The 27979-nt window shown below is 43.8% G+C and overlaps 1 protein-coding gene and 1 pseudogene across 2 annotated transcripts in view; one reads left to right on the top strand and one right to left on the bottom strand.

Moving 5' to 3' along the window:
- Window positions 1-27979, bottom strand: part of LOC119187546 (large ribosomal subunit protein eL14) — a 223761-nt gene that overhangs the window by 62517 nt on the left and 133265 nt on the right. The gene's annotated exons all lie outside the window — the stretch shown is intronic.
- Window positions 341-27220, top strand: LOC142775983 (uncharacterized; annotated as a pseudogene).

Genomic DNA, 27979 nt, shown 5'->3' with positions numbered 1-27979 from the left:
AGCACAGCTGGACAACGACTGAAAACTGAAAGCTTTTCTTGTGTTTACACGGCCCACATGGCAAAAAAAAAATATATTTTATTTCATATGCGGCGGTGAGGCTGGGCCTCCCCGTCCCAACGTGGAAGCGGCCCGCGATCCTACCCCTATAAAACGGGGGTGCAATCCTTCAGGACCCCAATAAAAGTTTTTCATCCATCCATCCATCATAGGCTGATAAGTTTCACTGATGCCCCTAAATTACCTGCCCTAAACTAGCGATGGTGACATCGATGGTGAAAGCCGGTGCCTTCCGAAACGTGTGTCGACGAGAGCCGGACCACCTGCGCCCACTCCTTGCGCGCAGGTGCAGTCTGGCCCGGCCGCGCGTTTACAAAGGCGAGCGGATAGAGCCACCCAGAATGCACCGCGGGCCAACACTCTTGGAGGCTATGCATTTCCGCCGGCCTAACTGTGTCATCGCGCTGTCGCTCCCCGCACTTTCGTATAGTGTTGCCAGAGGCTGCTGCTGCAGCTAGCGGGGGGGCCCGCCCCTTGCTCGCAAAGGAAACCCCTCGCGTCTTTTGGACCTGCGGCGAGTTGGATACTCGCGAAGAAATCGTGTGCGCCCACCTGTCGCCTCTCGCAACCGAAAGCCGGCTCGTTCATGACGCAAGTGGGCACTGGAACGCTGTGATCAAGAAGAAGAAAACCCTCTACGATTGACATCTCGCAATCGGTTCATGTTTCAAGCAGTGCGCGCGCCTTGTATCGCCGCTGCGCTGCGCTCCTCGCTCTGCCCAACGTTTTGCCGGCCCGTTATCAACGATGTAAGTTTGGATGTTTACTAAGTCGTATGCAATCAACACAAAACGACGCGATCACGTACTTGTGCAAGCTTTGCCTCGTCGCTGGTCAGAAAGGGGCTTTCGGAAAAATCACACTCCGCTACGTCGCGGTCGTCACTTCAGGGTTAATTAGCTTTAGCTGATGCTCAGCACTGACTTCTAAGCTACGCATTATAAATAGGAACGTGCCATGCCACACGAAAACCTTCCAAACACCATTGTGCGGCTTAAAAAAAGTAAAGCTTCCGGCCTCGCCCGTTCATATATTCAACGCCTCCTTTGTATATTACACGGACAAGCTAATACGTCACCGTTAAGGCAAAAGAACGCCGCTGATTAAATATTGCCTATCGGTGCAAGTAAGGTTCGAACAAAAACAAAATTTTTCTGGTGCGTCCTGCAGAAAAAAGCGCCCGTGTTTTCTTTTCTTTTTTGGCGCTTCAGTGCAGCATGCATGTGTAATGCGGTGAAGCTGTGAGGGCACGCGCAACTTTATAATATGCGACCGAGCACCTCGACATGGTATTTTTCTCTTTTTTTTCTACAACCCGCCCTTGTCCAACAAGCAGTCATGCAAACTTGATGGCAAGTAAAAAAAAAAAACATACCTGGCCACTAGTGCCACATAGCCGTCACATGAAATTGAAATAAAAGCAGGAGTGCAGACCATGCATTGAGATACACTGGAGTATGTTCTAAAGTATAGACGCTGCTCTGAATGAAACATAGAGAACTTTGATGCTAGTGTCTGTGGCAGCTGCAACGCACAGCACTTCAGCTAGCATGGCAGGGAAGGGTAGTACACGAATGTGTCTAATGTTCGTTCTGTTAGCTCCGTGTGGCCTGGATTCGCTTTGCCACAAGACAAAGTTTAGCAAAGGTTTAAAATCAATGCATAGCTATAAACACAGCCACAAGTGCATGGGAAGCCTGCAAACACGAAAACTAGGCAAATCTGTGAAGTACCCATCATTCCCATGGCAACTAAACGACTGCAGTGCCAGAGTTACTTTTAGGAAACTATGAGACCATAAAAGTCACCCAGGATCTTGCAATTGCACCTTGTTTTATTTTTGCATCATTTAAAAACAACGCTTTGCTAATGAAATGCCATTCGAAGTATCACAGGATCATTGCTTGCTTAGACCCCTCATCATCCAACCTTGTATAGGTGAGAGCCAGTCCTTACGCATGTACCTGTTCAAATAAACATCCGTTCATGTGACTGCCTGATTTGTGCAAGGATTATAAGATGCAATAAGACTTTACAATTCATTAGTATACACTTTAGAAACAGATATTGAATTCAATGCAGCAAATAGTTCAACTGCCTTTTGCAACACAGCATATGCCAGGTAGAAAATGCAGCAAAGGCAAATATATTCTGGAAATTGTTTTGCAAAGCCTTCGCTGGCATGGTGGCAAATATATCGGTTAATGCCAGCAATGTCTATTTTCTGCGAAGCTCTAAAAAGCTCTTGCACGAGTTGTCTAAAATGCCTATACACCTCTTCAGCCTATGAACTTGGCGTTTCACTGCAATGTAATGTTAAAATCAGAGGAAATAGTAAACCGCCTGTAAGACTTATAAGCTGTTGTAAAAAGAAAAAGCAATATATTTCTTACTATTGAAGAAGCATTCTGAACAAAATTAGACCAACTGAGGCTGCCACAAGTGGCCTTGAAAATGTAAAAATACTTGCCAACATAAGTTTTTGGTCTAATGTGGAGGCCACGCATTTCAGTCAGCTGTACACATCGATGCTAAGTCTTTGTAATGTGATGAAAATATTCATAATAGCACCTATAGACACAGCATAATACACCCAGTTTATTATGTCTTTTGGCATTGAGGATAAAAGATAGCTTATGCCTTTGCATACATTTCTAATATTTCTGCAGTTATGAAGATTAGAAGCTTGACGACTGCTGGCATACTAGTTCATGTTTCTCAAAGAGATGTGGACATCTAAAAATCCAGAAGCCCGAAATATAAACTTCAAAAAGTGCGAGGGTATCCAAATGCAGAGCTGTGAAATGTTATGCTCACACCTCTTTTTAATCTCTATACGAAGTTTCGGTTCAGCAAGGCATTATACAAGTATCGATGTTCATATGCCTCATGACTGGCATGTGTATTTGCACAAGTTTTTCACTGCCATTCAGGGTTGTTGCAAGTACTGTACTGAGCATGTGTTCCTCTTTCCCCCTAAAATATCCCTGGTGACAGCACTGTTGCCAGCACCATAAATGAAGCAATGCAGGCAGTGACTACAGTGCCAAATGCATGAAACACCTCGACATTGAGGTCTCGTCATACAAACTAGCTAATCTCAAACTTTGCGAATGATTGGGCTACGGCCCAAGTGGTGCAAGGGTTTCTTCGAGAAGAAAAAAAAGTAATAAAAGTGAACTGCTCTCTTAGCCCTTTCAGATACCACCTACGAAGAACTGTATGTACTTGTGTGAAACTGACATTTCAAGGCACTCGATATTCTATTGCTACAAAAATAACGGCATAACACGAGATGCATTCAAAAAGAAACCGAACTTGTGCTTTACTGTAGTCTTTGACTTTGTTTCTCGGCCACAAGTATGGCCAAACAAAAAATTTCATCTTGGAAGTGCCGCCTGCTGCCTTAGTCCATATCACAACTATGCGACATCTGGTGGAGGTGTTTTCTTTTATGTTCTGGGCGCCCCCCATCAAGCCATGAACCCAGCTCCAGTGCCAAAAAAGATACCCGACGCCGACCTTGAGCCTGTAATCTTCAACTTCTTCAAACATTAATGTTTTTTAGATTACTGCGTAATTTCCAATAAAATAACTAGTGGTAATGGCAGTTCATTTCTCCAATCTTACCTCAACACTGTAGCAGCTTGGTGCAGCACATGGCAAATAGATTTAAACATGCGTAAATGTAAGCAAACATGCATAAGAAGATATGCAGACATCTTGCTAACATACTAGGTAAATGTCCTACGCAATCGGGTCAACTCATATAAATAATTAGGTGTTCTTATCTCATTGAACTTACCTCAGGCACCTCACACTGAATATGTTACTAATAATGCCGATCACAAGTTAGGCTACATACATTGCACCTTCTCAAAACCCCGATATACACTAAAACTACTCCTATATGAAACATTATTACGTTTCAATCTTGAATATGCCTCTTCTGTGCGAGACCCTTGCCATGACAACTTGATTCACTTGTTTGTACAGAATAACTCCATCCACTTGAAACCTTCTCACTGTAATTGCATTGCTGGTATAACTTCAATTAAATCTAGCCGAAGCCTTGCTTCTTTTGCACCCCCTTGTAAAATATCCTATTTGGCTTCATTTCACGAATTATTCAGTCATACCACCCTGCATGACCAACTAATCCTGAATCCTCGGTACATATCCCATTGCAGTGACCTCGTCATAAGGTTGGCATCGCATTATGCAACTCCCAGTGTTTTCATCTTGTACATTGGTACATTGAAACCAACTACCTGAAGACATGTCACTATTAGTAATTGTTTTCCAATAAACTTTACTCAGTATTCTGTAATTATGCAAAATAGACTAACTAACATTCTGTATTTACAGGCTGAATTATGTATTGTGTTTGTTGTCCTTACACAGCTAACATTGTGTAATGATGAGTTTATTCTTTGTTTAGTAACTTTTCATGCTGCATTTTCCTTGTCTACTTTGTAACCAGTCCCCTCTATTATGCCGTAAGGATTTTGAGAGTAAATAAAATAAAAATAAATATGCAACTGTATGCTGCAAAACGAAGTTATATATTGATAATTCTTAGCCCCTACAAATACCAATAGAAAAATCAAGGGATGTACACAATTGTGTACATAGCGTGTCAAACGGTTGACATTCACCCAGCATTCCTTGCAAGCACTGAAAGCCGATGATTCAGTCCTTTTTATGCCAACTTAGTCGGACATCAGGGGTTGGCACTCCTTTAAGAAGTGGAGTTCGCTTGTTTAGGATTAAACAAAACCAACTTCATGCTTCAAAAACTAACATTTTTCAGGCAAAGTAACATGAAGTATCAACATTTTTAGGCTTGCTCTTGTAATTATTACAGTTCACTTATAATTTTAGTGAGGTAAAAGGTTAAATTATGTGACAGCTTTGTGTTAGTAACAACAACAAAGCATTCAGAAATACTACACAAAGGCAGCTGCTGTCCCTATCACAGTACATGGTCACAATGAGGAGAACGTTACAATACCTTGTGTAGCACAAGTGAGAAAAAGACTCGACAGGTTTTCACACAACCAATGTTTTCTTTATTTTCTGTCCCCCTCGCGCCAGTATTGCTGCTGCATCGCACGTGATCACGTGCATCCCCTTCTTCCATCACGACGCGATCCCCTTGCTGTTGGTGGCAACTACAACCCAGTGGCATTCAAGCCCTTAGCACCGAGGTTTGGTGGCCAGCCTGCAAGTAGGAAAGATACCAAAGTGTTTTTAAGTATCGCGTTCTGCGACCTGCTTTCAAGTCAATTTTTATTCTAGTTTCTCAGAACTTTGCAAGGAAATATGAGGAAATGGAAACAGTCAGCAATCCTAGATGTATCAGAACTATAGTACAAGTAAAAAAGAAGGCAGGAAATTGAACACACAGAAAAGCACACAAGCAGCACAATAAAGAGGACCCCATGACATAATACATACAACACCATGAGAAGTGCATTGTGGATGACATATTTTGATCATTAAGCTTACCAGATATATTTTCGGCAAGCAGCACACCTACAGGGTACTGCACATGGAGATGCATGTCAACTGTGGGCACACACTATTGAGTTAACATGGCTCACATTTTTCTATGCTTCATGGGCATGTAGGACTGCCTTGTGGGGGTGCGCGGCAATGGATGGTGGCGCTTGTGCGCTGAGAAGCAGCAAAGGTGGCTCAATAAGGAATGAAAGCACCATTTGCAAGAAAAAAAAAAGAGAGTTCAATTATTTTGTATTAACGGCGTGTTACTATTATGTCTTTATTGTACCAAACTCATGAAAATGAACATTTGTGATTTTATTATTTACAAGTAAGCAAATACCCAAGTGAAATGAAAACTGTCTGTTTGCATCATTTTTCACACACCCCACGGGCATTGAGAGACCATCTGGAGCTTCTGGTGGGTAGGGCACAATGACGATAAATCTATTCTAGCTTTATTTAGCGCTCATAAGTATGTAGGATGACTGCCAGTTGGGCGTGTTGGTAAAGGTTCATGATGAAACAAGTGCAAACAAGTGCAGTGTCCTCTCCGAGTCTGGGCTCATAAGTAATTTAGTCATTCAAATGCAAGCTCTGAAGGCCAGAATGCAAGGCAGCACCCCAAGTAAGTCTTTCACTTTCAAGTGACTATGATAGTCCTCCACTGCTTTGCTGTTTTGTATCGCAATAAAAACCATACGTCTGAAGTGTCCAACATTCCAACGGCTTCTCTGGCGAGTGTGTAGAAATCCTCTGAAAAAATTTTTTATTCTGCGTTCAGTCTTCTTCCATCGGAGTGATGAACGCCCGGAACGATGGCTGGTTAACGTGATCACAGTGGTGTGAAAGTCTAAAACTGAAACCGTGTGCAGTTTTTGCAAGGCCTTCACCAGTAATACTACATACACCGTACTGGTCGTATAAAGCATGGAAATTGTCAGATAATGTATTACTGAAGTTTCTCCAGCTTTGTTTAGTTAGCCTCAAAAACCACCACAGTTGAGGGGAAGACTTTGTTCCAGCAACACTGGTACGCCAGCATTGTGAAACGAACTGTAGTGGTTTTACTCCTGCCAAGTGTGCATGCAACTAAAACAAACATGAAATGTCCTTCACAAAACAGCAGAATGTCCCCGCTGTCTTGCAGTTGTGTTTAGGTGTTCTGCGATGCATATGGGATGAGAGCCAGCATGGGCAACATGATTAAGCGAAACGTGATGGCAAAATGTTCTCCAATGTTAGAACTTTGATAAGTACTGTTGTGCACTTTAAGCACAAATGATCGCGCAACATTACTAGATGACACTGGACCCACGGGCAAGGTTTGAAAATTTACTGAAATCAGTTGTGCTAACACTTGCCAAAGACTTTTTTGTTGTTGTTGTTGAGAGCGGCGCCAGGCGCAGCACTCGCTTTTCTCCGCCGTAGGCAAGCACGCGACCGTCTCGCCGGCAGTGCCACGGTGCCTCTTTGAACGCGTGATAAAACAAGCAAAAGTGCTCTCTTGTGCAGTCTAAAGTTGCCTCAAGGGAATGAAATGCAATTTCAAGTTAAACATGTTTGTTTTAAAGCAAAGCCAGCCTACTTGCGAGCATTTCTGTGTGGATAAATTGAACCACATAGCTGCTGGGTGATGCCAGCAGTTGCTTTGTAGATTTTCAACATCAAAATTACTCCTTTTATATGGTAAAAAAACATGCTCATTGGTGCTGATGAGTCACCATAATAAGCAAAAAGTTCTGTGCAGTTGACAGTCCCTTTAAAAAAATTGTACGCCAATATTACAGCTTCATTGCACTAGAAATACTGCAAATTGATTACATATGTCGAACCCTTCTCGCAGCGAATTCCGAATATGCATGAAACCTGACAAGACAGCTTGTATATGCTTGGTAATCTTCAGTTCTACCATTCAACATTTGATTGAAAAATATAGCCCTCCAACAGTTCGCCCTGTCAGAAAACATGCATGTGATTTTCGGCCACAACTTCTTTCACGCACCTGTCCAAAACAGCCAGAAGAAGCAAGAACTGCAAGGTTTAGTGATGGGCAAATAGTTATGTGAGGTTGAAAAAGTAGTAATTTAGTTGAATCATTTAAAATCAAGCATTTTTATTATAATCCAATAACCTTAAACATTTTACGAATAAGAAATAGGCTTGTACGAATATCACATGCGCTTGTGTAATTTCCTCGCCTCTTAGCAGTGTCCTTTTTTGCTCTTATACCAGGAATGTCTCTATCTTGTAGATATTAGCGAACTCACTTCGGAGTCTACTCACTCTGACTCGGATCGAGACGCTAGTCTCAGAATGAGTTAACATTTCTGTGAGTGTGCGTCTAAATGAATCCGTCTCTGGAAAATTTTGGTGTTTCTGAGTCCGAGCGAGTCCAAAGTGCAAGATACATTTCCTGAGGGAATCTGAGTTCGATTTTTGTTTGCCAAGCTATGGTCATACCTACTCGTCTTCAGTATTACTATCCGCTTTACCTAGATCAGCGTTCATACTCGCGTCAATGCTCACATATTTCAAAGCCGTGTCTTTTATATACCATTTGAATATTTATTGATCAGTGGCATGAATTACATGGTGGAAGGCCTCGATTTTTCCCTAACCATTGACAACTAAAGGAAGTTTGTGATAACCTCTCCTTCAATACATTTAATAACAGAAAAGTTGGTGATGAATATATATTGCGCTGTCATCTCTTTCAAGAAAAACGACCTTACTGGTTTACAAGCACTTGTAACTCGTATTCGAAGGCACCATAAGAAAAGGTGCCAACAAGAGCATCGATTACGTGAAATTTCGGTGTTAAAAAGCACTGGCATTGTGGTCGAAAAAGACAGTGAGTCCGAGCGAGTCCAGCTGAACAAATTTTTGTGATAGTGAGTACGGCTCCCAAAAATGTTTATTGAGTCCGAGTCTGAACAAGCCTCACAAGTTTTTCTGACTTACGCTACCTTGGGTTGAAGCAAAGTGGAAGCAAGATTCTATTAAATGTATGATTTAAATATGACTACATTGCAAGTTGTACACAGTGAAATATTTGTGTTTAAAGGTTTCCTACTTGGCCCATATAACAAGCTTTTAAACTTAATAGGGCCCTCCAACACTTCGAAAAGTGCACTGTTGTAGCCAAACACCGTCAGCAGCTAACACGAGAGATTATGGAGGCCAATGAAATGCAAATGCTGGGTGATCGATGTATCAGCATGCCTTCGCTTGCTCTGACTAAAAAAGAAAGCGAGTTTCTGGCTTTGACACAATTGATTGTGAACTTGTGCTGAGCTGTGGCGTTGTAACCATATAATGAGATGATGATTGTCTTGCTGTGATGCAATACATTGCGCGGTGGTGTTCCGTCATGAGTATATATTTCTAGCATTTTCGTTAATAAAATTTCAGTTGTCAGCGCTCTTTCTGTCCTTGTATCTTCTTCTGTAGTTACATCGTAACTACTCGTAGTCTTGCGCTGTACAAATATGTTGAATCCCTATCACTAACTAGCCCAAGCATCTGTCTTATCAAGTTATGAAATAAAAACACTGTATACCCAAAATTTCCAAAACAAAGAAAATTCAGAATGTACGATTTGAGAATAAATGACCCAAGAACAGTACAACAAATTTATAAATGATGCATATGATGGTTCTATTCAAATAGACAAAGAAAATTGGAAGCGAGGTGCCACCTCATTGCTAGTGCAGTGCGGTATAAAGCATTGCTTGATTTTTTTTTGTAACACATATGAACTCAGTTTTCTCAATAAACTTTTGTTGTTATTGCGATAAGAGCCCACAAGTGTTTTAATATAGATGGATGTTATGATATGATCCCACTATAAATACAAATGTCCAATGAAATTCGCTGTTTAAAATTAACAGGGTTGCAGGCACTATAACCTTACTGAGTCTTGAAAGGTCGCTTCACGGCATTGCGAATATCCCCAAAGTGGTTGGTTTCACCGCACAGAGAACCTATGCGGCAGTGAAACCACCTTTCAAAGCGATTACACACGGTGAAGTATGTCTCACAGGCGCAGCCACTCAGTGATGTTCCGTGCAGGAAATTTTTGTTTTATCGGGGAATATTCGCCTGTCATTTTGAGCCAAAAGAAATCTTCGCAATATTGCAGGGTATTTCAGGAATGGTTAAATTCTCATATGACGACCGATAATTAGCGGTCACAGTGCGCCTTCATCTGCTGTTATCGGTTCTGGTGCATGCACCACGCTAGCAGAATCCTTGAGATTTGATATACGCGGAGCGATTTCTAGTTCATTATTGGTGTTAGACTTGAATCCCGCAATGTGCAGTGTACTATCACTATATGAATGAATATGCCATGGCTTTGTTGTGCGACAGCGGGTAGGCTAGTCATGATTTCAAAAGTGGCCAGTACACCATACAGTGTAATTATAGTGTTTGCGTAGATGAGCACGGAAATGAGTACTGTTATGCAGGGAAATATGCTGGAACTTTCGTCAACGTTAACAGGGAAAAATCCCCGAAATAGGGAATTTTCATGCTGATGACTGCGAATTCTTCGGCGTAGAACGAAACATTACCGGCCACAGTGTACATGCTGAATCGGCGGTGACGTCAGACCAAAGCGATCGCTCCACGAAGTTCGTCCTACCACTTTGGTTGTGACCGTCAAGTTTGTACGAGTGCCGATCGCGTTGTTGCACAATATCGAGGCACAATGGAGGAGATGCGTCAGCCACTTGAGGTCGTAAGAGATGACCAGCAGTCTACTGAACACGAGTCCGTGTTCCGAGCGAACTTGGCCGACGAAGACGCCGTCAATGAATGGATGGAAGCGTACAGCGTACGGACCAACACTTCTTGGATTGTCTGGCGCGTCCAGAGTGCTGGGGAAAGGTGGGTTTGTCTTGTCGATGCCATTTACTGCACTACAGCCGTTTGAGCGATCATTTACACAGGGCTTACAGCTGAAATCATAGTTTCGAAATTCCGCGCCGCGCTACAAGGCGATTTTATTGGTGTCATGGCGGCAGCTCCATTTGCGGTAATGAGGTTGCTGCGGCAATTGCGCCGAGATGTGAAAACTGCTACATACTGAAACATTTCGACCGAAGAGGCACACAAATAACGCTGAGCGTGCGCCAAGACGTTTTCGCGGTCTTTCGGCGAAAAAAAAAAAAAAAGTGGTAGGCGATCGAAACACGAGTGCTTGACCATTTTTCACCATGGCGAAAAAACGCGCTCTGTCCCGTGTCCTCTACGCGCCTACTTGCGCGTCATATTCAATTGTGCTGAATTGGTAGTCTAGGCTCCTCAGGGCATGTGAGCCAAACATAGCGCAGGACGTGAAACAGAATTTACAATTCTTAAACATCTTCAAATCGTTCGCTCTTCTCTCCCCCCGATGATGCCGTCAACCTAACCGTGCCATAAACTCAAAGTGGACGGCCACTGGCTGATATGACACCCCGTGATGGGCAATGTTACCGCGGCCGTCCCAATATGCGGCGATGTTCGCTCGTCGCGCTGCAAGTAGCTTAGCATTCCAAGAAAAAAAAAAAAAAAGGGCGACGCGCGCTGGCGAACAGGTCTGCCTAATCTTGTCTTTTTTTATACATGCTTGTGTAGTTTTCAGCCCGCTCGCTAGTACAGAAAGCACTTAAAAACGCGACCAACCCCATTAACTCTGGCCATACTTGACACTGAAAATTGTTGCGGCAGTCGATTCGTACGACAATGAACTCCTTTAAATAGCCATTAGATGACTACTTAAAAAATGTAGCAGGGTCTCTAAGTTACTGCAGTAAATTTTAGTGCTCATTGAACAACACAGATAAGAGCTGCATAGTCCTAAAATCTCTCCAGGCCAATAACATCTAGGTGGGAATACCAACAGTGTAGTAGACACGCCACTTGGCAGCTTAGCGTCCTTCCTGTCCCTGTCTTTTTTTGCCTTGGTTGCTTCTGCATTCTGTTGATGCTGCTGGGGTTCCCACCAAGACTATATACCAACTTGCCCAACAAGCCATCTTAACTCAATAACTGAATACTCAACAGAGATTACTTGCTTGAGCTAATGATAATGAAGAGGCAGTTGACGAAAGCCACCTAGCTCTTGGTTGAGCTCACAATATTCATGTATAACTACCATCTGTTCGGAAACTTTGCCTGCTGCAACCGGTCTTGCACTACTGCAATGACATGCGCACACTGCAGTATCTTGAATGTGGCAACTTCAGCACCGAAGCATGTGCCCTACCATAAAACTTTGCTTGGTGCTAATAGATTGCAACATTATGTGTCATTTCACCTAGCAGGCTCTGCAAAAGCTACAAGTATTGGCCTAACCAGCGATGCTGAAAAGGGTGGTAGCTGAACTTGCCATGTGTTGTAGCAGGCTCTTGGTATAAATACCCAACTTGATGTTAATGTCACGTTCATATACTGCCCGTCTCTATGCAATTCTGCCACAAATTCTAGATGCCTCTTTTTTTTTTCTGGCTCGGGAGGGGAAGAGGGGACCGTCGCAAACAATACCAACTACAACTTATTTAACACATTGTCAAGTCAGGCAAAAAAATATTCACCAAGTTGTGGAGTCCAAAATCTGTCATAATTGCTGAAGTTAAAGGTTATTGTGAGTATTGAATAATTCTTTGTTGCTTTCAGTCAACAGTCTGTACAGACAGAGTCCTTTCCTGGCGTGCACCGAGCCAAACGATTGTTCAACACTACCATCATCTTCATGATGGCATGGCAGCTGAAGCACTTCTGGGGTGCCCCAGTGAGATGTGTGACAACCACTCATATGGTGCTCATACAATCGTACGGTACCATGCCATTGCACAGAATACAACATACGAGCAGCCAGCTGCAAATGTGATAAAAGCATAGCTATTTCAGCAGTGCAACTGTGAAAAGTTTTGTACTTCTAGTTATTCTTACTTAGATAATTATATTTTACAAAGCAGTGCATTATGAAAGAGCTTATCCCCATTTGCACCCATGTGTGTCATGCAGGATGGCTTTTCACAAAATTTGGCGCTGCCAGCATCACACAAAGAACAAGAAGAGTGGCCCACGCAATGCCAAGTGCATGGCAAAAGTTGACGTAAAAATAAAGCTGGCCACGTTTGACACCAAACGCAGGGACAAGTATCTGCAGAGAGAGGTGCCTCTTTCTGCAGTGATACGAATCGACGACAGGCACAGCCACAGCACCGACTCAGCGGATGCTCTGCGGCTACTTCGCGGCACTAGGTCAACAAGGCAAACATTCCTCCGTTACTTCAGCGAAGGCATGACCCCTAGTGAAGCAAGGAGACTGCATGAGAGCAAGCTCTCTATGGAAGATGATGGCCCTGCAAAGCTGGCCAATGCGGCTTTAAATCCGCCTCAAAGAACGGTCTACCACTGGCACAGCGTTTGGAGGGAGGCCTGTTTTGGTGGTACCTACATCGACCCAGTGCTGAAACTGGAGGAAAAGGCTTCTTTGTATGCAGCTCAAGGTATGTCTAAACTTGTGGGAGAATCTGTCCTCTACGTAAAACAGTATTCACAAGCATAAGCACTCATTTTCAATGTGTGAATGGTGAAGTTGTAGCTATGACAAATTACAGACACATTCAGCACAAAGCCTCATCTACTTGTGATTCATGCCAGTGGCTTGGTTGTACACTGCACCTGCCAGTCAGAGCATACATTTACCATTATTTTCTTGGGAAGTAAGAAATGATGTATTTACTTTGAAACCCACAACTTTTTGATGAATTTATGTTCCTGTGAAATCAGAAACATCAAATTCTTGGAGTAACCTTGAGTATGGCAAACTTAAAGCCCAAGAGGTGCACAGACGGTCGGAGTTTCAAGTGGCGAAACCAGATCAGATTGATAGGGAAACCGAAATGATGAAAAAGAAAGGGGGGAAGAAGAACATATACATGACCAGATAAAAGAAATAACAAAAACGTTATTTATTTTCTTTGAGAGCGACACTGACTTATTTTTAAAAGGTTTTTGGTTCAAGGCATAAGTTGGCAATCTAGACCAACTGACACATTGCATGAGCATCAATTCACAGGGAACCAGCATTAATGAAGCTCGCGAGTCAGCCCATAGAAACAAATTGTGAAATATAAAACATGAAAAAAAGAAATGAGATGCCTCAAACTGGCCGGCCTATGTTTCAATGTAAGTATTTATCTTTGTCAAAGGCATTTTTTGTCTTTCTTGGCTGTTACTTGAAAGGATTAGTTGTAAATGTCATTAAAGGAAGTGTTGAAATTTCGGAAAGCATGACAGCAGCAGCAACCAGAGCTGTACAGAGTGTCAGCCACACAGGTCAATCTAGAGAGGCCATTTAAACTTGGGAGAAAACAAAAAAAGAAAAGAAGCGTAAAGCGCAAGAATGGGACAAAGGAAGGCGATACAAAAATGGGTGCTGACTGTCAACTGAAATTTTAATTGACAAGATCAAGGATACAAGGATACAAAAAAAAAAATGGTTAGATTACAAATCTTCAGTCATGTGCGTCACATCAAATTGATTTTTTTTTTTTTTTTCAAACAGATTAAGTAGCGGAGTGCTCACACATCTATGGCCCCTTTGGTGGATGGCAAAAGCCTCAAATATCTCCCGTGCGAGCCTTTGACAACAGCATTTTAGGACTGTAACATCCGACAGACGAAGGCATGCTGCAGCCATGCCTAGCACAATGTGTGGCTAAATTACTACAAACACCAATCTTTACATGAATTGACACGTTTGCGAGGCCTATAACTGATACACCTCCCAGTCTGTACCACAGACACACAGCCGCTTGAACACTGAATTATGACATATATTGATCACTGGATGAACGGCTTGTTATGTTTCTTTGAACAGCTTGCTCCGCTTCCTTTCTGTTCGTTCGCATGGCGGCACATTCTGCCTAGCTTGGTGGCACCGATTGCTCTCACTGTTCAGGAAGATGGTCAGGTATCTTAAACCTATCTTATCCTGGTCCTGGCGCCATACCATTGAAGACTGAGAAGTAGAGCCAAAACAGAGAACACCTTATTTGACAGATGCGAAACTAAAAAAAAATTCAGCAGATCCCATATACTTTGGGACTTCACATTATGTGAAGCATGCAAAGGGAAGGTGGCCGTGTTGTAACTTTTTTTATTCAGCGACATGTTATGAAATGATGCTAAATATATGTACAAATGTTGCAGGAACAGATGCATATTGAACAGTTGCAGATGTTTCTATAACCAGTTGTTTGCACTTGCACAACGGTGCCATCAGTAACATGAGTATTAGCAACACCAGAAGTGATAAGCTAATATGAAGGGTTTGTGCTTGCAAGGATGGTAGCCCTGGATACTGGTACATAAATCTACTTCTGCGCATGGCACCTAACTACAATGCACATTTACAAAACATAAAGGTTGTAGCATAGGAGTAAATATGTAATCTTTATGAGATTGCATAGCCAGCACTGCAACCACATTTGACGATTTACGAACGTTACGGTCTATTTGAAAAATAGTTCAGAGATCTAGCATGGCTCTGTGGTAGAATTCTTGATTGCCTCGCATTATGCTTGGGTTCGACTCCTGCTGGTACCCTGATAGATTAATATGTGGAGTTTGACGTCCCAAAACCACCATATGATTATGAGAGACGCTGTAGTGAAGGGCTTCGCAAATTCCAACCACCTGGGGTTCTTTAACGTACACCCTAATCTGAGCACACTAGCCTACATTTTTGCCTGCATCGAAAATGCAGCCGCCGCAGCCAGAATTCGATTCCGCGACGTGCAAGTCAGCAGCCGAGTACCTTAGCCATTAGACCACCGCGGCGGGGCCCTGCTCGCACTCTGACATTTTTCTTTGTGTTTGTCGAGTAAACGCTGCCACTGTCAGTTTTGTCTTAAAGAGGCCCTGCAACACTTTTTGAGCATGGCCAGAAAATGTTGCCATTTGGTAGAAGAGGCTCCCGAGAACACACGAGCCAAATATTATAGTGCAGTACGCGGCTTGAAATTTGCAATAAATAAATGACCAAAGTCAGCTAAAAATTGCTTTCTCTCGTTTCAACAAATGACGGAGGAAGCTGAAAAATTATTCAAAGGCCATCTATGAGCCATTCGCTGATTTTAACATGGCGCGTTCGGTCCTTACAGGGATCGCCGCGAGATGCCGCAACTTGTCCCCACGCGCGCTCGCAATCACACAGAAAAGACCATGTATTCAAAGCGAAAAAAAAAACAAAAAGAAAGTTTTCAATGACAAAAGACACGTGTGACATATTTTTTTTTTTTGCCCATGCCATACCCCCCCCCCCCCCCCCGGCTTAGCTCCCAGAGCTTTCGCCGGGATGAGAGCAGAGCGAATGCAATTGCAGCATGACAAATCTTTGCGAGTCCCCTCATACCGGACGTATTCTTAAAATTTTTGCAGCGTTTAATTCGTGAGGCAATATGCTCTTTTAGTGAATCCATTCCATGGTTACTTAAAAAGGTGTTTCAGAGTCCCTTTCACGTTCATGCGTTACAATGGCCCATGTGTGTTCTCGTCGTTTTTGGATAGATACCAAGTGTCAAACAGCTGTGGCAAGGTATGTGCCACTGTTTAACTGTTTAACAAGAAGTGTTTAACAATACATATAATGTTATTTGCGTTTTGACCAGCGTGTCATAATCATCAAACCCTCTCATAATAATTTAGGTTCCCACCAAGTTAAGGAGATTATCACGTGAGCACCCAGACGTAAGCGGCTAGATAGATAGATAGAGATAGACAGGCAGATAGATAGATGCCACCACCGCAACCAGGATTCGATCCCGCACCCTGTGGGACAGCAGCCGAGTACCTTAGCCACTAGACCACCGCGGCAGGGCTTAGATAGATAGATTAGATAGATAGATGGATAGATAGATATATAGATAGACAGATATATATATATATATATATATATATATATATATATATATATATATATATATATATATATATATATATATATATATATATATATATATATATATATAGATATATATATATATATATATATATATATATATATATATATACAGGTAGATAGATACCGAAAGTGCATGCAGTACACAAAGAAATGCTCCGCATTCATAAGGGAATGCGGGCACCTGCACGGGTCCATGCTCTCTTGATTTTGCTCATCTTCCCTGCTCTATCTGATACTAATTTGTAACAATGCTCGCTGATGTAGCCTCTTTCCCTTTGTCATTAATCGCTGTGTAGCTGACAGTGTGCTCGTGGAGAATCAATAAATGAAGTACAAAAAGATTGCAGTAAACCTGAACTCCACTCGTACTTCAAGGAGTCAAAATATTTTTGCTGCAATTGATTTGTGAGGCAACAAACTCCGACAATGAGGTAATGTTATGATCGCTTGAAAAAAGCCTGCAAGACGTTTTTAAAAGGCAAGGTGAAGCTAGAACAAAAACTTACTTTGCAGGAATACTTTGCACTGTACAGAGAGCAAAATGGCCATTAAAAGTCATGCGCCTGAAGATTGCTCTTAAAAGACCACCTGCCATTCCACATAACTTTCCAGGCACTCACATAAGTGTGACTCGTGGTGGCAGCAGTGCCTGCTGGGCAGTGGTCGTGGTTATCCCCATCATGCGACGAGCTCATAACCTCGAGCTGGCGATGGAGATCGTCTTTGTTGATTCGACTGCCTCATGCGACACCACCAAATGCACAGTAACAGTGGTGCTGACTGCGACCAAGGCTGGTGCTGTCCCACTCGCAGTACTAATTCACAAGGAGCAGAGCACCGATGGCTACCTGGCTGCTTTCAAGCTCCTCAAGGAAGCCCATCCTCTCTGCTTTGGAGGCCAACCAGTAAGTAAGGAAGTAGGCACAAAATTGTAAATTTTGTGCACAGTGAATTGCTATATATTAATGCCATCCCAATTCTCTACAATAGCATTGTTAACACAAAATTACAAGAGCAACTAGTGAAGAAAATGTAGAGGCCAGTGCTCAATGCGTGGCTTGACTATAATTCATAATCTGAACTACAGGTTTTCCCGCCCACTTTAATCCAAGTGCCAGCTTAAATAATCTGCTTGCCATTGAAATAATCTGAGCGCTGAGCTATTTAATCCATGTGCCAAACATTTAATCCAAGCGCCAACTCAATGAGGCCGCATGTCAGTGAGTTTAATCCAATTGCCAATGACTAATTAAAGTGCCAGTCATTTTAATCCACGCACTAGAAACACTAGTTTGCCGCTTTATACAGTATAAATGTGAAAATAACGTAAACATGAAGTCACAGGAAGAACTTTTCCTTCACCTATGCATGCTTGCGCTTATGAAATGAAGTGCGCATTGCTATTTCCTCTTAACATTTTGGTGTCTTAGCTTCAAAATAAAAAAAAGAACAGTGTGTGTTGATTGCATTTATGGGTACTAAGAGTATTTGCTCATAGAGTCAGTGTATGGTTCGTCGCTACTGCATTATTCTGGCTAACCATGTACACCATCCCATATGCATAGATTCGTGTCGTCTGCTAAGCAGACTGCTTTCGGCTACTTATTCGCTGAGGGATTCGCAGTCGTCTGCTCAGCCCGGTGATAGACAGATGGTCACCAGGGCCTTTTTCAAGCCCTTCTCGCGGCTTTTAGCCTTGGCGACCCTCCAGTTTTTGTATGGTAAATAAATAAAGTTTGATTTGACTTGATATTCATTCGTTCTTGAAATCAGAAACAACCATTTAAAACCCAAGTTGCATTTGTTTCGGTTCATTTGGAATTGGGTTTTTTATAAAAGCATAAAAAGGGAAACTCCTGTTCTCATATAAAAAGACAACGCTAGTATTCCTGAAGCGTGTTTGCTTGAAGCACGCGTTCATCGAATACACATAATTTTGTTTGAATAAAAGATAACTAATATGAATATAAAATATGACTTCCGTTTTCCACATCAGGGTCACGAGTTTGCGTCTTATGTGCCCTGCAGGACGAAAGCCTCTTAAATGATTTCTAATTTGCTCTGCCCTAATTTATTGAGCGTGTACCTGTTTCTGACTCATCACTGCCCACAGTCAAGTTCTTCACTTGGATCAAAGTGAGCGGGAAAACCTGTAGTTTCCTATGGAACTTTTGTAACTACTTCTGAAGACATTTCTGAATTCGCATAGTGTAAGTAATGACACAATAGCAAATAGCTCCATTAAGCTGGACCAAAAAAAACGGTGTATGAAAAACACTGCTTTGGAATACCTATGAATAGATGTGAGTATAAATGTGAATCTAGGTAAGGCTGAGTAATGCTGAAAATGTCTAGGTGGAACCTCAAGTCGGCAAAAGAAAGTGGAACTCACTCAAGAAATATATTTTGCGCTTTAGACACACTCGGACTCAGACTCTCCAAAATTTTGCTTAGCCGAACCCGCTCGGACTCACACTCACTAAAATTTTCTTCAAACAAACTCTCTCGGACTTCGACTCACAAAAATAGTGCTTATCCAGACTCAGACTCATAATGTGAGTCTGAGTGAGTCCGTGTGAGTTGGCCAATGAGTGAGTTCGTGGACCTATTGCCCGAACTCTCTCTTCTTTTTAATATACTGGTAACAGATGCAAACTTACAATTGTCTTTAACCTTGAAACTTACCATAAATGTTACTGCTCTCTATAGTTTATTAAAAAGCAAATAGCGAACTCAAATTCAATAGAAAATTATTAGCCAAGGCTATTTATATTTTTTGATTCACCCACGAAAATTGTTCTCACAACAGCCACGACTTTTCTATGCTTTTATAACTATGAACAGCTTTCAACTTTATTACATTGTCTGCCAGGCCCCACAGGTATTCATGAGTGACAATTCGAGTGCTGAGAAGGCCGCCTTACAGCAGACATGGCCGTCAGCAAGGCAGCTTTTGTGCCATTTTCATGTGGCACAAGCGGAGTGGCGCTGACTGACGACATCTCACAACTCTGTCGACAAAGACCAGAGGAGACGATTCATGTCTGCCTTCCAACTGGCAAGTTTTTTTGCAATCTAGTTGTAACTCTAGCTCTAAGATACGAGGTGCATTCGTTGCATCTGCACTTAGTGAACAAATTCACAATGGTCTGCTATTTTAGCATTCGTTTCATGTTTCCAAGATGATGGTGCTGGCATAGCAGCATAGGTGCATAAAAAGCACAGCTGTCCTGCAAGGCTAGTGCATGAATTACCTTCACTTCCTTGCGATATAATTTGGAGTGTATGCCGCACAAGATTCCCTAATCTGCAGATGAAAACGCAGACAGTATTTGTGTCCATTTTAATCACATTTAAAAAGTACACCAGTAAACGTCTGGTGGGTTCAAATGATTTCGAATGCCATAAAATGAGGCTTGTACAAATATTCAAATGCTTTGAATATTCAAATGAATAATGCAGTACTCAAATTTGATTTGAATCAAAGTTAAATTGCTGAAATTTTTGAATTATTAAAAACGAACAAAATAGGTGTATATTAGTCCACACGTAACACTCTGTAAAGGTGGTTTTACGGCAGTGGAGGGATGCTAAACCATGAAAGCAGTTACCCAAGCATATTAGACCAGATGTAAAAGTGGTTTCACTGCAGTGAATTGGTGCTAAGCCGTGAAAACACGTAATCAAGAGAAATTCGCACTGCAGCAAAGCCCCACTTCAAGGTTTTAATAAAGAATTACAATGACATTGATTCTGCTTTTTTTGTTGTTTTCAGTTTAAAAGCTCGTTACACAGATTTATATGCTCTAAGTAAAAAAAAAATTGAAACGCAGCATATTTTACTGGCTATTACTTGGACTGCACCAAAAGTCGAATGCTGCTACAATTCGAAGTTGTTGCCACTTCCTTTGATGAAAAAAAAAATGGCCTTTGCATAGGCCCTGTTTCAATTTTTAAAGATCTGTGCAAGTTTGTTTGGCCATGACAAATATGCCCCTTTTTGTTTATAATATGCAATATATATACTATTACAATTCAATTAGATATTATTCGACCAAAATCACTATTCGCTTCGAATTCACTTCGAACCGAAAATTCCCTATTCGCACAAGCGTACAGAAAATGTCAGCAGCATCAACTTTTATGGACCACCGCTTGGCAATTCGTAGAGCAGACTGCAGCAATCAATTTCCAGATTACAGCGCTGCGCACCGTGCACAGCCTCCATTTAGAAAAACAATTCCCGCGCTCCTTTCCTACACCTGACCAATCCTTCTTTCATGAGCAGTGACACAAATTCGCCGATCGGCGACTTGACGAAGCACGCAGCTCATCGATTGGGTTAAGCCAGTCACGACGGCAGGCTACGCTTTTTCCTCCCTTTGAAAGAGAAGGGTGGCGAGACCACACGAAAATTTGAAACTAGCTGAAACCAATGTTCTAACCCCTGTGAATTCCTTAATAAAGTATTTGCAAAATCCTTGAGGAGGCAGCATGTTCACGGAGCAAAGGTGCAGATATTTTTGATTTTTGGTCCTTGGGGATTGTTTACTGGCCTTTTGAACTGGGGCAAGCATGTGCAGACCACAAAGTGACTTCAATGCAGACAGTGAAGCATGAATCTGTATTATGGTGCAGTTTAAAAAAAGCGAAAATATCCAAATACGAGCACCTCATTGAAAAATTTCCTGCTATCTGCAGGTCATGTATGCAGACACAGCAGAAAAACTTGAAGCTGCCACTGCCGAAGTGAAGGCCCTACAACACGATGCCTTCGTGTCTAGAGTTCTGACATTCTTGCGCCGACAAGAAGAGTGGGTGCAGCTCTACCGTTTGGACGTGTTGACAAGGGGCCACAACACCAACAATTTTGCGGAGGCAACCATACGCGTGCTCAAAGACATTATCCTGAACAGAGTCAAAGCATTTAATGCAGTCGCACTCGTAGACTCTGTGGCTCTGGTGTGGGAGAAATACTTTGAAAGCCGTATCCTCCGCCACGCCTACAGCCGTGTTGCAGCCCATCAACTACTGTAGAAGCGGCTGCTGTCGAGAATGCCGAAAGATGCAGCCGAGGCCATCCAAGTGGTAGGCCAGGGACAGTACATTGTGCCTAGTGCGACCCACCCCAGCTCCAGTTATGAGGTCTATGCTGACATAGGACTATGTACATGTCTCTTTGGTAAACAAGGTGCATTTTGTAAGCACCAGGCTTTGGTGCAGAAAAAGTACGGAGGACTGTTTCCGAATGCTCCGGCACTGAGTACTGACGACCGGTACCAACTGGGACAGCTGGCCCTGGGCGAGAAGTGACCCCCCAGGATATTTTTCGAACCCTTCCAAGAGGAGGAGCCCAGCCGTAGTTCCAGAACCACGGCAGGTACCAGTGCCCAGCAGGAGGAGCCAGACGAACTCCAAGCATTGCAAGGCACCAGCACGCAAAAGGCCACACACCTCGCACCTGTGCCGTCGGTGCCTGATGCAGCCCAACTTGCCCAGGTAGGACAAGCCCCTTGAAAGGGCCCTGAAGTACTTTTCAATTAAACATAGGGAATGCTACTGAACAGTAGTCAAGGCTTCTTTTATTCCTGTAAGCATATTATTGTGCTCTACCGCACTCACGAATTTACAATTTCATATTGGTGGATGTCATCATTCTGAGGGCGATTTCAAGATTTCAACACTATTGGTGTGGTATTGTTCCATGTTTGGGACTACAGGTCACCAATTGTTGGTATTAGCAGCACTTACACTAACAGAATAGTCAAAACAGGTGACAGGAAAACCTTAACTTAAACTGACTCCTCAGCTTGAACTTTATTCTCGAGTAGTTGTCTGCAGTTAGAGAGGAGCAAAATAAATGTGCAGTTCTTGTTGGTGTGCTGTACACTTGAAGTATATTTCTTTCATCACTTTTGGTGCAGGGCCAAGAACATGCATACGAGTTCCTGGAGATCCAGTTGCGGCGTGTGCATTCTATGAATGCACACAATCCAGCTTACCTTGATATCGTGAAGGGCCTTGCAGAGGAGCTTGCTCGTGTTCAGAACAGCAGCGATGGGACAGGACTGATGCTGGCATTCAAGGCTACCGCTGCAGCAAGACGTCGCCAGGCCCGTCACATAAGGGTGCAACCGACCAGCACTGCTAGGCGTAGGCCAGGGCTTACAAGGGGGTCCAAGAGGGTCCCTACAGGGCGCCCAGCAGTTGAGCCAGCTGCCAAGAGAGCAAAGAAGAGGCCCCATTCTTTGAGCCACAGCATAGAGAAAAATGTGCCTGGTGCAAGGCTGCACTGAATGGCAGCTGCCTCCCACCAACTGGGCTCACGACAGTTCTAGGCACAGAGCCAACTTGGTTTCAAACATCATTTCTAGGGTTTTATGTGGCGAAACGATGATATGATTGTGAAGCACACCGCAGTGGGCGACTGATGATATGTGGGGTTTAACGTCCCAAAACCACCATATGATTGTGAGAGACGCCGTAGTGGAAAGCTCCGGAAATTTCGACCACCTGGGGTTCTCTAACGGGCTCCCAAATCTGGGCACACTGGCCTACACCATTTCCACCTCCATCGAAAATGTAGTCACCACAGCCGGGATTCAATGCCACGACCTGCGGGTCAGCGGTTAAGTATTTTAGCCAGTAGACCACCGCGACGGGGCCCACAGTGGGTGACTTCGGATCAAATTGGGCCATGTGGGATTCTTTAAAGTGAACCTAAATCTACGCGAAGGAGCAGCTCATCGCCACCGCTGCACTTAATGCTTCATCTTTGATTGAACCAAAGCGAGAACGACTCCTCGCATTAGCTGTAATATCATAACCTTACAATTGGTCAGCTTAGCCACAGGCAGAAGCATTTGGCTCTGCACTATTACCTCAGTATCATGCATACAGCCTTGTCAAAGCTGATGTTAAAGAATGGTGCCCACTAATCCCACTAGTCTCTTGGACCCACCAGGTGTGGCCCTCACAAGTCACAATCAGATACTCATCAATGTTGTGCAGTAACATTGTGCCATTCCACCATGAGCGACTTTTGTTTCGCCTTACCGTCAGGAGTAACGAGCTCTTCAATTGCGTTTTTTGAGTGGCGGTGGGGTTAATGTCCAAACCACGACACTGACAGTATAGTTATGTGCTGCTTACCTAGAAACCGAAGAAGTTAAAAGACTAGGTGGTGCCTGTCCTGGCCATCGTGGTTGTTTTCAACCGCAGTATTGTTACTATGAATATTGTAAATACACTCGTTTTCTGTCATCTCCCCGTAACATCTTAGGTGGAGGTGCTGGACACATCAGGAGCACACAACGGAACTTCGCAGCGGGCGTATTCTTGGACAGTCCATCATGCCGGCAGACAATTCTGCTGATCCAGCCCCCGCTATGCCGAATGCACCCAGTCACATTGTCGTGACCCACCTCCGAGGCCCAGGCCCCTTCTGCGGGACTGATAACAGTCAGGTGGAGAAGTGGCTGGCCAACTAAGAGTGCAGCAGCAAGACCAATCGCTGGGATTCGACTTTGATGCTTGCAAACGTCAGGTACTACCTCAGGGGTAGGGCCAACGTGTGGTTCGACACACACGAGGAGAATTTAAACCTACGTAACAAAAAAAAGACGTATATAAACAAAAAAAATGAAACACCTTTTTGGAAAGCCCATTGCATGCCAAGAGAAAGAACTCTCGTGCCGTGCCCAAACCTCAAAGGAGCTGCACATGGTTTACATACAAGATGTCTTAGCCTTGTGCGGGCAAGTTGATAGCCAAATGGCCGAAGCCAACAGTCACCCACATTAATGAAGGCATCGCTCACGACGCCCTTCACTTGCTCGTGTACAAAGACTGCTCCACCATTTACGACATTATCAGGGAGTGCTGAAGTTTCGAAGAAGCAAAAAGCCGACATGTTACGCAGCAATTTGTTCAGCTCCCTACCACTGCTGCCACGTCGTCGTGCAAAGACGTCTAGATCCAGCCGCCGCCCTGTACCAAAAACTTCCTGCGTCTCGTGCGGCGTAATATCGAGGCAGCAACTCCATCTGCTCCCCAGACTAATTCTCACGAGGAGGCCCGCCCGACAGTGTCATTAATTCAGGCCGCCGTGCGCGAAGAACTGGCGAATGCAGGCATCCAGCCTGTATGTGCCCAAAGTCGTTCTACGTCAGCCCTGCTCCATACTACCAGCCACAACTGACTTATTCCGGGTACCATGATTCGAACCAGTGGCGCACGCGAGAAGACGGGTCGATATGCTTCAACTGCAATGGCGCCGGTCACATTTCCCTCTATTGTCGCTATCGTCGGCCATCGTCTCCTCGTGCACCATGCCGTCCAGACGACACTTCATCCTCCCCTTTGCACGCCAATCCACTGAACACTAATGCCCGAACATCAACCCCACATTATGAGCCGTCGCCGTCTCCCCAGACCCAACGACTTTCTCGGTTGCTTATGTCCCGTCGCTCCCCCTCACCGTCCTTCCTCGGGAAAACAGACCAGTGCAGCTCCCGGAAGGTGATGCGGCCTTGACTGATCGACTCGGAAATCCTCTGTTAACTCTGGCATCTCGACAAAAGCTTACGGATGTAGATGTAGAGGGCATGCCTGTTTCAGCGCTCATCCACACAAGGGCTCAATAATCATTGATGAGTGCTCACCTTTCTCGTCGTCTTCGTAAAGTCGTTACACGCGCCTCATCACCTGTTGTTCGCGAAGCCAATAGCCGTACACCTACCGTCCTTCGAATGTGCTTTGCGCATGTGAGCTTCGATGACCACAACACCTCAGTTCTCTTTGCTGTTCTGGACGTTGCTCCTTGGACGTTCTACTGACGCGAAGATTAGTTTTGCCTCACTATCTTGTGACTGTTTCTGCGAACAACTTTTGCACACCTGTCCTGAACTTTGGACGCTGCGCACAACTGCTTCCTGAAGGTATCTCGCTGGGCACAATATCACCTTTAGACGCAAACAACCCTGTTGCTCTGGCCATTGATGCCCCACAGTCGCCTCCAGGCAGCCCTGCTGCTGGCCCAACACCTGATGACACATTCGAAAACATGATTGCCTGCCCGAACCCTGATCCTTCTAAAAGCCAGGACCTACACTTTTCGTAGGAGACATACCGCAACTTTTGATTTCGCTTCACCCAAACTTGGACAAACATATCTAGTGAGGCATCGAATCGACAACGCGGACACAACACCCATTCATCGACACCCTTAGCATGTCTCCGCGACCGATCGCAGCGTCATTCAAACGGAAGTTGATGAAATACTCTCTAAGGACATCATGGAGCCATTTTCGAGCCCTTGAGCGTCGCCCATAGTATTTGTAAAAAACAAAGACAACACCTGGCAGTTCTGCGTCGACTACCGGCATTTCACCAGCACTTCAACAAAATCAAAAAATACTTCTGCCTATTGCTGCAAATAGACGACGCCATTGATTCCCTTTTGGTGCACGGTACTTTTCTTCCATCGACCTTCGTTTGGGCTATTGACAAATAGCTGTCGATGAAAATGATTGGGAGTTAAGCCATGCCCTTTGGGTTGTGTAATGCGCCAGCAACATTTTGAGCGTGTGATGGACTCTCTACAGAGGGGGTTTCAAGTGGTCCACATGCCTCTCTGCTGCCTGGACAATATCGTAGTTTTCTCCCCTTACATTCATTAGTCACCTGCAAAACTTGTCGGCCATATTGCAAGTCTTTCACATTGCTGATCTTCAACTCAACTCTTCAAAATGCTGCTTTTTGCGCCTGGAGATCGCCGTGCTTGGCCATCTTGTTGACGCTGCAAGTAAACAAGCTGATCCAGCAAAAATATGCGCCGTCATCAACTTCCCTATTACACGTTCTTCCAAAGAGGTTCGCTCGTTTTTTTTGGCTCGTGCTTCATCCAATGTGCTTCAAAAAATAAAAAAAAACCTTTTCGGAAAGTCCGTTGCACGCCAACATAACGAACTTTCGTGCCGTGCCCGAACCTTAACGGAGCCGTACATGGTTTACATACAAGGTGTCTTAGTCTTGTGTAACATATACGTCGTAACACGAGGCAGCTGGCTGTTCGCCTTTATTTTATTTGACTGAAATCCAATGTTGCCTATGGACACCAATGATGCCTCCTTCAACATGCCCACCCACTGAATACGCTCAATAAGCTATAGCCCATGCAGACCATACACGTCAACTTGTGTGCGTTCGGCTAACCGACTCACAAGCGGGCCAACGATTTCATTATGAGAGCAGTCATATAAACACTCACTTGCCTCCAGGATTCCTGTGCTGTGGTCTCCAGCACGCTGTATTGGGCTTTTTACAAAGCTACTGTTCCCGCCATCCGAACCGTACCCTATGCACCGCCAAGTGACCGTCGTGACATAAGAAATTGAATTGTCTTTGTCCTCGTCGACTCACCCCGTACCAACATCGTTTACGTTGTACGTCTGAAGCCATGTCATACACCGGGCTGCCGCAACGCACATGTATAATAACCACCTCTATACCGTCTTTCTCTGACTGCACCGAGTCGGTGCCTTCACCGCCGGAGGGTAACGTTATGTGCCGCTCACATAGAGAGGACGAAAAAGTGAAGGACTAGGTGGTGCCTGCTCTCGCTATCGCAGTTGTTTTTACCCGCATTACTGTGACTGTATATATTGTAAACATACCTGTTTTCAGTCATCTACCAGTAACAATATCATTTATGAAACACCCGTTGGGGCACAGACATATTTTCGGAGAAGGTTTTTGGGCTATGATTCTATTTCGTGCCTTACAAGGTTTTACAGCGAAATACTGAAGTACCCTATGAGGTTCTCCCAGAAGGCACCTCAAGAAACTGCTATTAGCTTCCAGAAAGTGTAGTCGGGCGCGTTTTTAGACTTTAACCGTACTTTTCTTGCTCCGAATCGTCTAATTAGCAACATTACAGTGTATTGACAACTTAGCATGGTTTCTTTTAATTCATCTTCTCCATTTTGTTGTTTGCTGTTTATTCTTATTTGATACCTTGCTTGATAGCGGCCGATTGAGCTATTTTGCGTTATGACACGCCGTCCCATTGTATAGTGCACTCACCCTTTTTCATTCCATTGTGCTGCATCGAGACTGCCACCGCGGCCGGGATTTCAATGCCGTAACCTGCAGGTCACCACTAGATGTGGTGGGTTGGTCCTCAGTGCTGTCGGCCCACATCACTCAATGTATAAAACGGTACCAGAACACCACTTGTCACCACCAAGTTCCCTGCAATGCACCCTTATGTGTTGACCCGGCAAACTACCTGTGCTGTCAGCAATAGTATGCCCTTCTGTGAACACCACATCATCCAGTGCATCATTATATGATGGCCAACTACGGAGCCCACAATTTTAGTACCGATGTGCCACTTGCATTTTCAATTTTAGCTCAAAACAACAAAGCCCTACTCTAGTCTCAAGA

Source organism: Rhipicephalus microplus, chromosome X, assembly GCF_043290135.1.
Source record: "Rhipicephalus microplus isolate Deutch F79 chromosome X, USDA_Rmic, whole genome shotgun sequence".
NCBI lineage: Eukaryota > Metazoa > Arthropoda > Arachnida > Ixodida > Ixodidae > Rhipicephalus > Rhipicephalus microplus.
Note: the sequence above shows the minus strand (reverse complement) of the source record. Positions and strands in the feature narration are given on the sequence as shown.